The following is an 11,657-nucleotide window of genomic DNA, read 5'->3' on the forward strand; positions in this document are numbered from 1 at the left end:
GTGGCGCCCTCCGTTTTATCCAGGATAATCTTCCTTATTTAAAGTCAGTTGATTAGGGACTTTCATTATATCTTCAAAATCCCATAATAGCATACCTAGATTAGTGTTTGATTGAGTGACTGGGAGCTTTACTCTGCCAAGTTGGCTCAGCATTATAGAAAATTGTTGCTTTGCCCTTTTGCAAGGTAAATGCAAAACATTTAAATATTCAGTAAATAATTGCTGACATCTAGCCAATGATAACTGTAATAAAAACGAACTCTTTCACAACACAGAATCGACTGTCAAGGATCTATAGGAAACCAGTAAATTTAAGCTTGTTATTCTGTGCTGCAAAGACTGGCCTGGGGAGGGATGAATTCTTATATATGCCTAAATGTAAAATATTTTCCCCCACCGGAAATAATTCTCAGAGTCGCTCACATGATAAGGAACCATCTCCCATGACTTCATAGTAAAAAAAAAATAACCTAAAAATGACCTCCTAATACTAGTTTTGTGTGCTTCTAAAAGGCACCTGACAGAATCAGGTATAAAAGGAGGCAAAAGAATTGACACATTTCCTGGGTTGCAGATGTCGTAAAACCCTCTATGATCCCTTTAGGAAAGAATACAATACTATGAAGCCACCTTTGAGAAGAAAAAGGCAAGCCCTAAAGTGGGTGGAGTTGCTGGCAAAACACATATCTGATAAAGAATTTGTATCTAGATATCTAAAGAGCTCCCACGAGCTCCTTTTTTTAAAAAGATGGAAACCAACAGGAAAATGGCCTAAAGATTCGAATGGGTAGTTCGCGAAACAGAATGTAAGTATGCCTAATAAACCCATGAAAATGTGCTTAACTTCCTAGGACCAAGAAAATGCACATAAAAATTACAATAAAATACTACTGCACACCCACCTGCAGGGCTAAGGTTAGGACGGCAGAAACCCCAAGTGTTGGCGAGGCTGTGTGGTAGTCCGCCAGTGGGCGTGGAGCTGGCCAGTCTGCCGCGGTGGAACACGCGTGTTCCTCCCCAGCGATTCCCCCCGAGGTAGAGAAGCAAGGGCATGCGAAACCCGTATGAGAATGTTCTTAGCAGCACTGCTCGTAATAGCCACGATCTGGAAACAATCCAAATGTCCACCTACACAGAAGGGGTAAAACTGGAGTATATTCAGAAGTGGAATATGCTACATTAGTGAAAATGAGAGTGCAACATGGAGGGGTTGCAAACATAATACCAAGTAAAAGAACCTAGACAAAAAAAAAAAAACCATAGGCTGTGTAAATCATTGTGTACATCTCATGTAAGGTTCCAAGCTGGGCAAAACCCATCCATGATGTTCGAAGTCGGGGTGGTGTTACCCTAGCAGGGGAGGGGCGGGCCCTTGGGAGAGGTGATGGGAAGTTGGCATGAAAGGGCATTTAGGGAGCTGGTGAGGCTCTCTTACTTTATCTGGGTGCTTGCTCCGTGCATGTGTTCACTCTGAAAATGCATACACTTTAAGATTTATACATTTTGGGGGGGGGCTCCTGGGTGGCTCAGTCAGTTAAGCATGGACTTCACCTCAGGTCATGATCTCACACTTCGTGGGTTCAAGCCCCACTTAGGGCTCTGTCCTGACAGCTCGGACCCTGGAGCCTGCTTCCTGCTTCGGATTCTATGTCTCCCTGTCTCTCTGCTCCTCCCCCTAAGCATGCTCTCTCTCTCTCTCTCTCTCTCTCTCTCAAAAATAAATAAATAAATAAGTAAACAAACATTTAAAAAATTTAAAAAAAGGTTTATACATTTTTTCATATGTGTTATTTTGTGAAGTTTACCCTAAAAAATGCATTAAGTAGTTATTCTGTCGAGATCATAAATATACTGCAAGAAGAAGAAAAACTTCCAACGTTACACAAAGGACACTTATTTGGGGGGATAAAATTTCCAGTGGCCACATCAGTTACAGATTCAAGTAATGTTATATCTCACTTAGAAACCACTAAGAAGTGAAGGTAATATGTAATATGTGATGCCTCAAAAACCCAGCTCATGATGTCTCCGATTTTGAACATGCAAGTGGAGTTTAAATAAAACTATTTCACGAAATCTTACAGTGGAAAAATTCTAAGCTGACATCTTAAAAATATTTTTAATATGTATGTATTGTACGCTGTGACAAAGAGACATGAATTTTATATAGTAGAGCTCATAAACACATTCCAAGTTAGCCAAGCAACCTTTCTGCATATTCTCATCAGAAAATTGCAGATCTGCATTTGGGCACACTGGATGAACACAGCGTATACAACATAGATTACACTGGTTTATGAAACTCCTGAAACCGGAGTGCCTGGGTGGCCTAGTGGGTTGAGAGTGAAACTCTTGATTTCACATCAAGTCATGATCTCACAGTTCGTGAGATAGAGCCCTGGGTCAGGCTCTGTGCTGACAGCACGCAGCCTGCTTGACATTCTCTGTCTCCCTCTTTCTCCACCCCTTCCTATTCTCTAAACAAACAAACAAACAAACATTAAAAAAAAAAGAAACTTCTGGAACCAAAATCACTTTATTAAAACAAAACTGCCACGTGTCGGGTTTTTTGTTGTTGTTGTTGTTTTAAAGCTTTCATTTTATCGGGTTTGGGTGAAGAAAGGACATACGATTGGTGGTGCTTCCTGGTGAGGAGAGCAGAAGTGATGGAGCAAATCAAGTAGCAGCAGTGGCCACAGGAGCACCGGTGACCTGAGGACAGAAGCAGCGGCTGTGTTCAAGATGGGGGGCAAAGTATTCAAATGAAGATCAACATCTCAAAATTAATAATTTTCCTATCAGCTTATAAATAATCTAACAAAAAAGTTTAATGGTTTTTTTTTAACGTTTATTATTGAGAGACAGAGAGAGACAGAGCATGAGCAGGGGAGGGGCAGAGAGAGAGGGAGACACAGAATCTGAAACAGGCTCCAGGCTCCGAGCTGTCAGTACAGAGCCCGACGGGGGGCTCGAACTCACAAACCTCCAGATCATGACCTGAGCTGAAGTCAGATGCTTAACCGACTGAGCCACCCAGTCGCCCCAATAATCTAACAAAAGAGTATAAAAGGAAAATGATCCCATTCAGAGCAGCAACGAAGAACGAAAGTACCTAGAAATCACCCGAGCAAGAGTTGTACAAGGTCTTTAGTAAAGTAAACCTTGAACAAATGGAGAGCAATATATTAATGGCACAGAAGACTCAATATTGTAAAGGTATTAAAACACTCCATAGTAATCTATAGATGCAATGCTGCCTTAACCCAAATCTCAATGCTTTCTATGGAAATTGACAAGCTAATTATAAAATTCATACGGAAGAATACGCTTTTTTCTTGAAAAAGAACAAATTGGTCTACCTGATGTCAAGACACGTTGGAAAGCAGCGATAATGAAAATAGCTTTGGACTCAGAAGAGTGCAGTGGACCAAAGAAATCCTGCTGCAGACCAATTCGGGGGTTGGTGGTGTCTCAAGTCAGTGAGGGAAACAGGCACGCTTCCACGTACGGTGCTGCAAAATGACTTCCCAGCAGCTTCGTGGGGAGACACGACCAAGAGTAGACCCGGCCAGGCCCTGCATTGCAACATTGCTTGTCGTGGAGAAAATATGAGAACAGCCCCAAGTGTTTACGAATAAAAATAAGCTGCTGAACAATGCACATAATTCAGTACTGTTATGTTTTTAAACCAGCGACACAATGTGTTATATGTTCCAAAGGTACAAATACGTCATGGGAAAAGTTCTGAATGAAAATAAATGGCCATTACTTCCGGGAAAAAAGAAGAGCTTCGGAATTGAAGATGATAGTCAAAGGGCTTTATTTTTGATGACTGACATTTTTACAAACGGAAGTTACGTGTGTATATTTGGGGTTGTAAAACGTTAATTTTAAACCTTAATGTTTAATAAATGTGGAAAGCCAGAAAGAGCAAACAGTGCTTACACCCAGCTGTGTCAAGGCCCAGAAACCCAACTTCATGCCTTCTACTTTCTTTATACTCCCGGGAATTTCAATTCTGATTCAAAAACGCAAAAAAAGTAGAATTAACTTACTCTGTGACACAGTGAGAATTTCAGAAGAAGAAAACCTTACATGACTCCCGCATCTATAAGATACCTTGGGACTGATGGCTCGTCTGCAAATGGGGTGGACAAGAGCTCCTACGCTGTTTAACTTACAGGGCTGTGGAGCATAGCCGAACGAGATGGCCTTTGAAATCACCATTATCCTATCCAGATGTTAGTGACCAGGTACATCAGTGTCACTGGCCTCCAAAATGAGGCATGCTATCTTGGGAGGGTGCATAAGAGCTTCTGTCTATGCTTATTTTGAGTTCATTCCCCTCCTGTTAAAGCGTATATTTTTGTGCATGCTTTATAATTTCTGTAACCTACTGGCATGCTAATACGTGCAATGACATGGAAATAGTTACCCATACCGTGGATGCATGCGGCATGTGTGAGATCTCTCCCCCTAAAATCCCCCCACCATAACTTTTTGAGTAAACGATTGTGAAGACCAACACACTGAATATCAGCTGCGCAATCACCCTGTACCTAGAGTGATTGGCGGTAGATATACAATCGTTTCCTCCAGGAGAACATAGTTTTGTAAACTTCTGCGGGTCTTTGTGCAGCCCCAGCCAGTCCAGGAGCAGATGTCCTTTTGGTCTTCAGAGATAAAATAAAGGGAATGTACACCCTTGTTGTATTTGGCCGGAGACCAGAAATCCAGTCCAAGAGCACTGAATTTCCAATTTCATTCCTATCCCTTTGGCACCAGGTGTCAGCCTGGCACTGGCCGTGTTTAATGAGCACTTCACTTCCTGGCAATAGAATGTAAAGAACAGAACCCCAGCAGCGCCTTTGTTTGGATGACAATGGTGTATATACTCAACCAGTCAAATGTATTAGCATTTTCATCTCATCGGGTTTATTAGATCCAAGTACCATTCAAAGTGGGGCATGGAGGTGAGAACTAGATGAGGCAACAGACTTTTCTTTTAACTCATCAAGATAGTATTTCCGGCATGGCGTTCTGGCTTGTGTGTGTGTGTGTGTGTGTGTGTGTGCGCGCGCGCGCACATCTGTGTGTGCTATATGTGTGTCTGTGTGTGTGTATGTGGGTAAACATTGCATCTGGAGTTGGAATCTTCAGCACGGGCTGTGCGGGTGGTGGACTGATGGTGGACTGCCTTTTTGTTCACTGCTGGTGAAGTAAGATTTTTCTTCTTCTCAGAAGACAGAAACCTACTCCTTTCAGGGCGCTTATGAAATCATTTCAGTAAAAATACTGCCACCCAGTGTTTTGATTAGGACAATGACCGTAGACCACACACGAAAAAATAAAGTTTTCCAGAGAAAATGGCAAATGACTCATTTTTTTATCAGATACAGATAAGGCCTGATGGACTGTAGAACATTCTGGTCTTATGTAGGCTAATCCAGCCCGAACGTGCTGCATCATGCAGAGAGGGTATCCCAGCTGTCGGAATGAACGTTTTGTTAAAATACAAATTCGGAGATAATCCTGCTAATATTCTAGCCTTACTCAGTTGTTGCGTGCTGAGGGATTTCACAGTGCGTTTCCCCCCCCCAGCCTTTCTGCTGCAGCCCTGGCCCCTTTCCCCCCCCCCCCCAAGAACTTATCTCCAGAGCAGTTCCCTCGTGCAGGGGGAAGGGAGACTGCATTTGGAGAAGCTTGTGTCCTGTGCTGCACCCCAGAGGAGCACCGTTCCTTCCCAGCATGGCCCCTCTCTCTGTCCTGCCACCCCACAGGCCAGGACTCAGACGCTGGGCCCCTGTGTCAAAGACTCCAGGGAGCACCCATCAGGCTTTCCAAATACTCCCTGTGTGCCCATGTGACGAGGCAGGAGGTAGACCAGCTGCCCATCTCCCATGACAGGGCAAGGCCGGGGAAGTGCACCGCACCCCACAACTTTCTCCGAAAACCCTTGGTCTCTCAGCTCTTCTCCTCCCCTTCACAGGGGGTGTTGGACAGAGCTGGGTTGGCATCCCCTTTGCAGATGGCCTAGCGCCTCCCTTTGGAAGGTGGCCGAACAGAGTGCCCACTACTTGGGGACCTCTGTCAGAACTGGGATAGAGAGAGCCCCACTACAACCTCCTGTCACACTCAGGAGAGTAAAAGAGGAATGACCATAATGGGGCCTACTCCTAGGGCCATGGTGAGGATCAAATAAAATAACCCAAGTAAAGGCTTTAGCTCTGTATCTTATTTTTATTATTGTAGATATTTGGTCAGGGGCGAGGGGCAGCAGAGGAAGGGCTGAGAGTAGAATGGTCAAGGGCTCTGCTGACAATGCAGAGCCTGCTTGGGATTCTCTCTCTCCCTCTCTCTCTGTGCCCTTCCCCCACTTAAGTGCGTTCTCTCTCTCTTAAATAAATAAACATTTATTAAAATGTCATCAGAAGAAAATTCTTGGGTTTCAAGAAGCAAGTGGTCAACCATCCCTTATGCTTCCCTATACAGGAAGAAGCCATAGGGACGGGACCCATGACTTTATGATGAGTGTTTTCTTTTTTTTTTTTTTTTTTTTTTTTAATTTTTTTTTAACGTTTATTTATTTTTGAGACAGAGAGAGACAGAGCATGAACGGGGGAGGGTCAGAGAGAGGGAGACACAGAATCCAAAACAGGCTCCAGGCTCCGAGCTGTCAGCACAGAGCCCAACGCGGGGCTCGAACTCACGGACCGCGAGATCGTGACCTGAGCCGAAGTCGGCCACTCAACCGACTGAGCCACCCAGGCGCCCCATGATGAGTGTTTTCAATAGAGTGATAAGGATAGAAGGGAAAATGAACAGAAATTGAAGACATTTGTTCGCTCATATGCTCAACAAATATTTACCGAACACCTCTTATGTATCAGCCACTGTTCTAGGCCTGAGGATACAGTAGTAAACCAAACACAGACCCCTGCCCTAATGGAGATTGCACTGCAGCACTGTTTATAGAACACTCTTTGAAGAACATTCACTAAGGACTGGGGAGGACAGGAGCGTAGACAGTATCTTGAGGGGAAGGTGAAGTCTACCTATATGGAATCTTCCTCGGGCAGTAGGCACGTCTTTCCCTCTGCCCCCATCCCCAGCTTCAGTGACTATAACAGGTATTTATGTGGCGATCACATTCCAAGAGATCAAAAGCTTTCTTTTACCTCTCAGAGAAAAATGATAGTTGTTAGGGAGTTTGCTGGCCAAGTACTTTGGCATTGTAACCACAGTGGAAAGTAGACTGCCTACCCACCATTGCTTCTCCTTCCCAATCCCACCTCTACCCTACACCCTGTGATCTTGTAAAATACTACTGAGTCTGTGCCCGCCGCCCTCTATAAATCCTCAGCAGTTTTAGTTTGTTTTGTTTTCATGAGTGTTGCCGAACCAATTGACCTCAAGTCCAGCATACGAGAAGCTCCGAGGCTGGTCAGGTGGATTTTCAACTGTTAGCTGCATTCCGTTCCTCTGGTCTCATCACCTCTTGGACCTTGTCAGAAAAGACCTCTTTACTGTCTTCCTGGAGACATTTGTCCTGCATTCTCAATAACGCTTCGCGTAATGCACCAAAACTCAGCTCCAGACCTGCTCGCCAGGACAGGGTCCTCTGCCCACAGACAGGTGTACTTCTTCAGATCTTCTGGTCGGACACAGCTGGCTTAGCCCTGGCTGTATGGTGACACGGATTTCCAGTACTGCTGGTGGAGGGTTCTCCCTACCTGTCTAGATGGTCCTCCTCAAGTACCTTTACGAGTGGAGCACCCATCCACTAGAAGGCAGAATGAAGAAGTCTGGGCTCCTGTCTTCACTTTCAGGGTCACCTTGTCTTTCCCCCTTCACGACAGGTATACATGTATCCTCACTTGTCCCGCCTGAAATTTGTGGTGTGTCCTGAATCCAACCATTCAAATGCTTTCTCAGTTTCAGAAAGTTCTCAAGTACCATCTCTCCGTTGCCTCTCCTGTGTTGTATTTGCCGTCTTCTAAACACCACACTAAGATGATAAATAAATACTTGAATAGCCTCCCGCCAGTTCACATTGAGTCTCACCACTACATTTAAGTAGAAACATTTCAGGCTTCAAGTTTCAGAACCTCTTTTGCGATTTTGCACAGGAAGCTCACGCTCGGTTGGGTGTAATCCCGGGGCATCTGTGGGGCCTGCTTCAGCAAGGGATTGCTTTTTCCTCTCCTCGGTGTCCCGGGGTGTGAACACCCTGAGACGCTGTAAGTAAATACTCTTCATCTCGGGGTTTCCCAGACCACAGCTGCACCGGGAATTCAAAGCATGAATCTATGGAAGATGAGGCTTGTAGTAACAACATCACAGGAGCTGCTGTTTTCCCACTTCCTCTCACCCGAGGATTGGCTACTCTCCTTGACATCTCTCTTTGTAGACAGGCTAATTTTTTTTCCCCTCTATCCTTTCAGTGGAGATACATCCCTCTATGGATGCTGGCTTTTGCAGGCTTCAGATCCCGCTCAGGACCCACCTTGACAGGGCCCATGTATCTGTCTCTGTCACGGAGTGCCCACTAGTTAACACACCATATCTTGGTCAAAGGGATGATGGACCGGTTCTCCCAGCACCATCATGGCGTCGCCTTCATTTTGATATTCTGGTCTCCAGCTCCCTCTCCCAGGAGATTCTGATGTATATTGAAATTTAGGAAAAACTTAGCCTATTGGTCATTTCTATCAGGTAGACCCACAAGAGGGGAACACAGGTAAAGTAACTTTTTATTTATTAAAATTTTTTTAATCTTTATTTATTTTTGAGAGAGACAGAGCACCAGCAGCGGAGGGGCAGAGAGAGAGGAAGCCACAGAATCCAAAGCAGGCTCTAGGCTTTGAGCTGTCGGCACAGAGCCTGATGCAGGACTCAAACTCACCAGTTGTGAGATCATGACCTGAGCTGAAGTCTGACACTCAACCAACTGAGCCACCCAGGTGCCCCTCTTTTTTTTTTAATGTTTATTTTTTATTTTTGAGAGAGAGGGCCGGGGAGGGGCAGAGAGAGGGAACTGGAGAATCTGGGGATTTCCTTATTTTCTTATATAACCAAAGCATTGATATGACATATATTTATTTTATTAAGCATTTCTAGGCATGTTTTTGAAGGAGTTTTGGGGGTGGATATAAATACCTCCTGAGAGTTTGGCCAGGATAATCCTGAGGTATGAGATGTTCTGTACCATTTCCCAGAGCTTCCTCCAGGATTGAACTTCAGTCTTTCATTGTGGGGTGGCTTGAGAATGCGTCCCCTGCTGGCCACCTTCCCTTTCTAGCCCTACCTTGTTATCAATCCCCCTGCAGCCTCCCTGTGTCCATCAAAGACCTAAGGGCCCTTCTCTCTATTTCAGGGTCTGTCCAGTTCTTTTAGGTATCGCCCACCTAAGACCACATGACTCTAGGAACTGGACGTTCTTCTAGAGGAGGCTTCTAAAATATCTTGTTGGTGGCTGTTCAGTGAATCCCCATTTTTTCTTTCAGCAAATAATACTATCCTGGGGAAAACGCATATCCTCTGGTACTAACAAAGGAAAAAAGACAGTACGTAAAGTTGTACTGTATAAAAATACATAGGGATGTCTCAAAGAAAATATTTCAAAAGTTTAACAGTTTCCTATAAGACAGGATTGCAGGTGACCTTCGCCAATCTCTTCATACTGTCCAAAGTTTCTATGATGAACCTGTATCACTTCGATAAACAGAAGAAAAAAATTCCAAAATTAAAAAAAAAAAAAACAGAAATGGCGAGGAAACTGGAAACTTCTTCCTAGACCTCATTTCAATGTGAGGAATGCTTCGTCTGTGCTCTTACCTGTTTTGTAAACCTCTTTTCCTGGCCTTGATCTGTCTTAGCTACTGGCATTAAAACTGGTCCCAAAAGGCTCAGCTTATCAAGTTTTATCCCATGAATATATACTTTCTTTTGTATCTCCAAAATCCTAAGCATAGCCAAAATACGTGCTGCCAGCACAGCCACAGGTGTTTCTTTTGTTCTTGTTTTTATGGCAAAAAAAAATTGTATTTAGATTTAGCCAGTTGGACTCTTGTTTAGATGATCCCAATTTTGTTGGCAACATTGAAAGCATCATAGTCATTTTTTTTTTAACTCTAGAAACTCTAGTCGGTCAGCTCTGCCAGGATGCCTCCTGTACAGTGAACAGGACACATGCCTTACAATTGAACTTGACCTTGCCTTGCTCTTTCTCACCTGATGTGAGCTTGAACAAGCTGTTTGAAGGCTCCCGGTCTTGTCTTTTCCTTACTAGTTTGTAGTCTTAATTAGAAATGATGGAAGTCCAACTTAAATGGATTTTATACAGTCGTAGCCTCTTGAAAGGACTCAGGGAGGGGTTGACTACCCAAGCTCTAGAAATTCCGGGCTCTTCCTACTGGAGCCAGGAGTGCAAACCTCAGGGGTTTCTTCCCTGTTTCTTGTCCCTACATCTCTCTGAATGCCAGTGTTAACCTCAGGGTCTGTTCCAGGTTTTATGTCTTTTGTCTCCTGTCGTCAGGAAAAGAATTAAAATCTTGGGGAAGAGATTTAGTGCTCAATTTTGAATAAGGTGGCTGCTCTTTGAACCAACAGCCACGTGGGCAATGTCAGGTAAGAACCACAAAACCTGACAGCATAGGAGGCAGGGTTAGTTACCGGATGCGTGTAGTACGGGAGTATAGGAGTCCACAGTTCTTTCCTGGTAGCATTTTGGCAAGAGTTTTTGAAATAATGTATGCAGGGTTCATTAATTCTCCTCACTGGCATCTTTTTGGGCCTCCTATAGGACAAGCACTGTTCCAGGCAATGGGGGGGATCAGCAGAGAACAAAACAGACAACAAGCGGCCTTGTTTTAAGGGAGCTTACAGTTCAGAAAAAAACGCTCGCCCCAAACAGTAGCCACTCAATAAATAGTAACCATTAAGGTGGCCCACAAGCGTGTGAGCGTGAGGAGTAAAGGTAGCAGCTGAGAGTGGGCCTTGCTTCCGACACAGGCCCCACACTCAAGGACTACCAGGTCCTAAGAGAACCACCCCCCGCCCCCCCATCATACCTCCCCAGAGACCAGACTCACCTGGATCTGGGCTCTGCTAGCTGCCCTCCTGGGAAAGCTGGGAGGTTAGTTAACCAGCCCCACCGGGGTCATTGCTGCCTGGATTTCTCAGACACACCCAGGAAGCACTGGGACGCCCCTGAGGTGGCCATTGGCCAGGACTCAGTCTCTGGGACCGTCCCCAGTTGTGGCCAATGCCACATGGCTGCACGGCGCGGATGCCCCTGCCAGGCCCCCCGGTGCTCCGTTCCCGTGGCCTCGCCTTCGTTTGCCCCTCACACATTCTCCGGTTGTTCCAGCCGACTTACAACGCACAGAGTCCATGAGTGCTGGTCCCGCATCACGTGCAGAAGCCTAAGAGAGCTACGATTTCGAGGTCCGGCACAGGAGCCACATCCCCAGTCGGAACGCGGGGGGCCATGCGTCGGTTTTCTCCACTCGGCAGAAATAGATCTTAAACGTGGAGACCCTGACACCGGTCCCTGCTTAGGCGGTCGGTCTCGCGTGTTGTGTGTGGTTGGGACGAGCGGACGGACACGACCAGCCACTGTTCTCACCGGAATTCCTCAAGGCAGCTGCACGTCT

The sequence above is a fragment of the Panthera uncia genome (genome assembly GCF_023721935.1).
Source record: "Panthera uncia isolate 11264 chromosome A1 unlocalized genomic scaffold, Puncia_PCG_1.0 HiC_scaffold_16, whole genome shotgun sequence".
In the NCBI taxonomy this organism is placed as follows: Eukaryota; Metazoa; Chordata; class Mammalia; order Carnivora; family Felidae; genus Panthera; species Panthera uncia.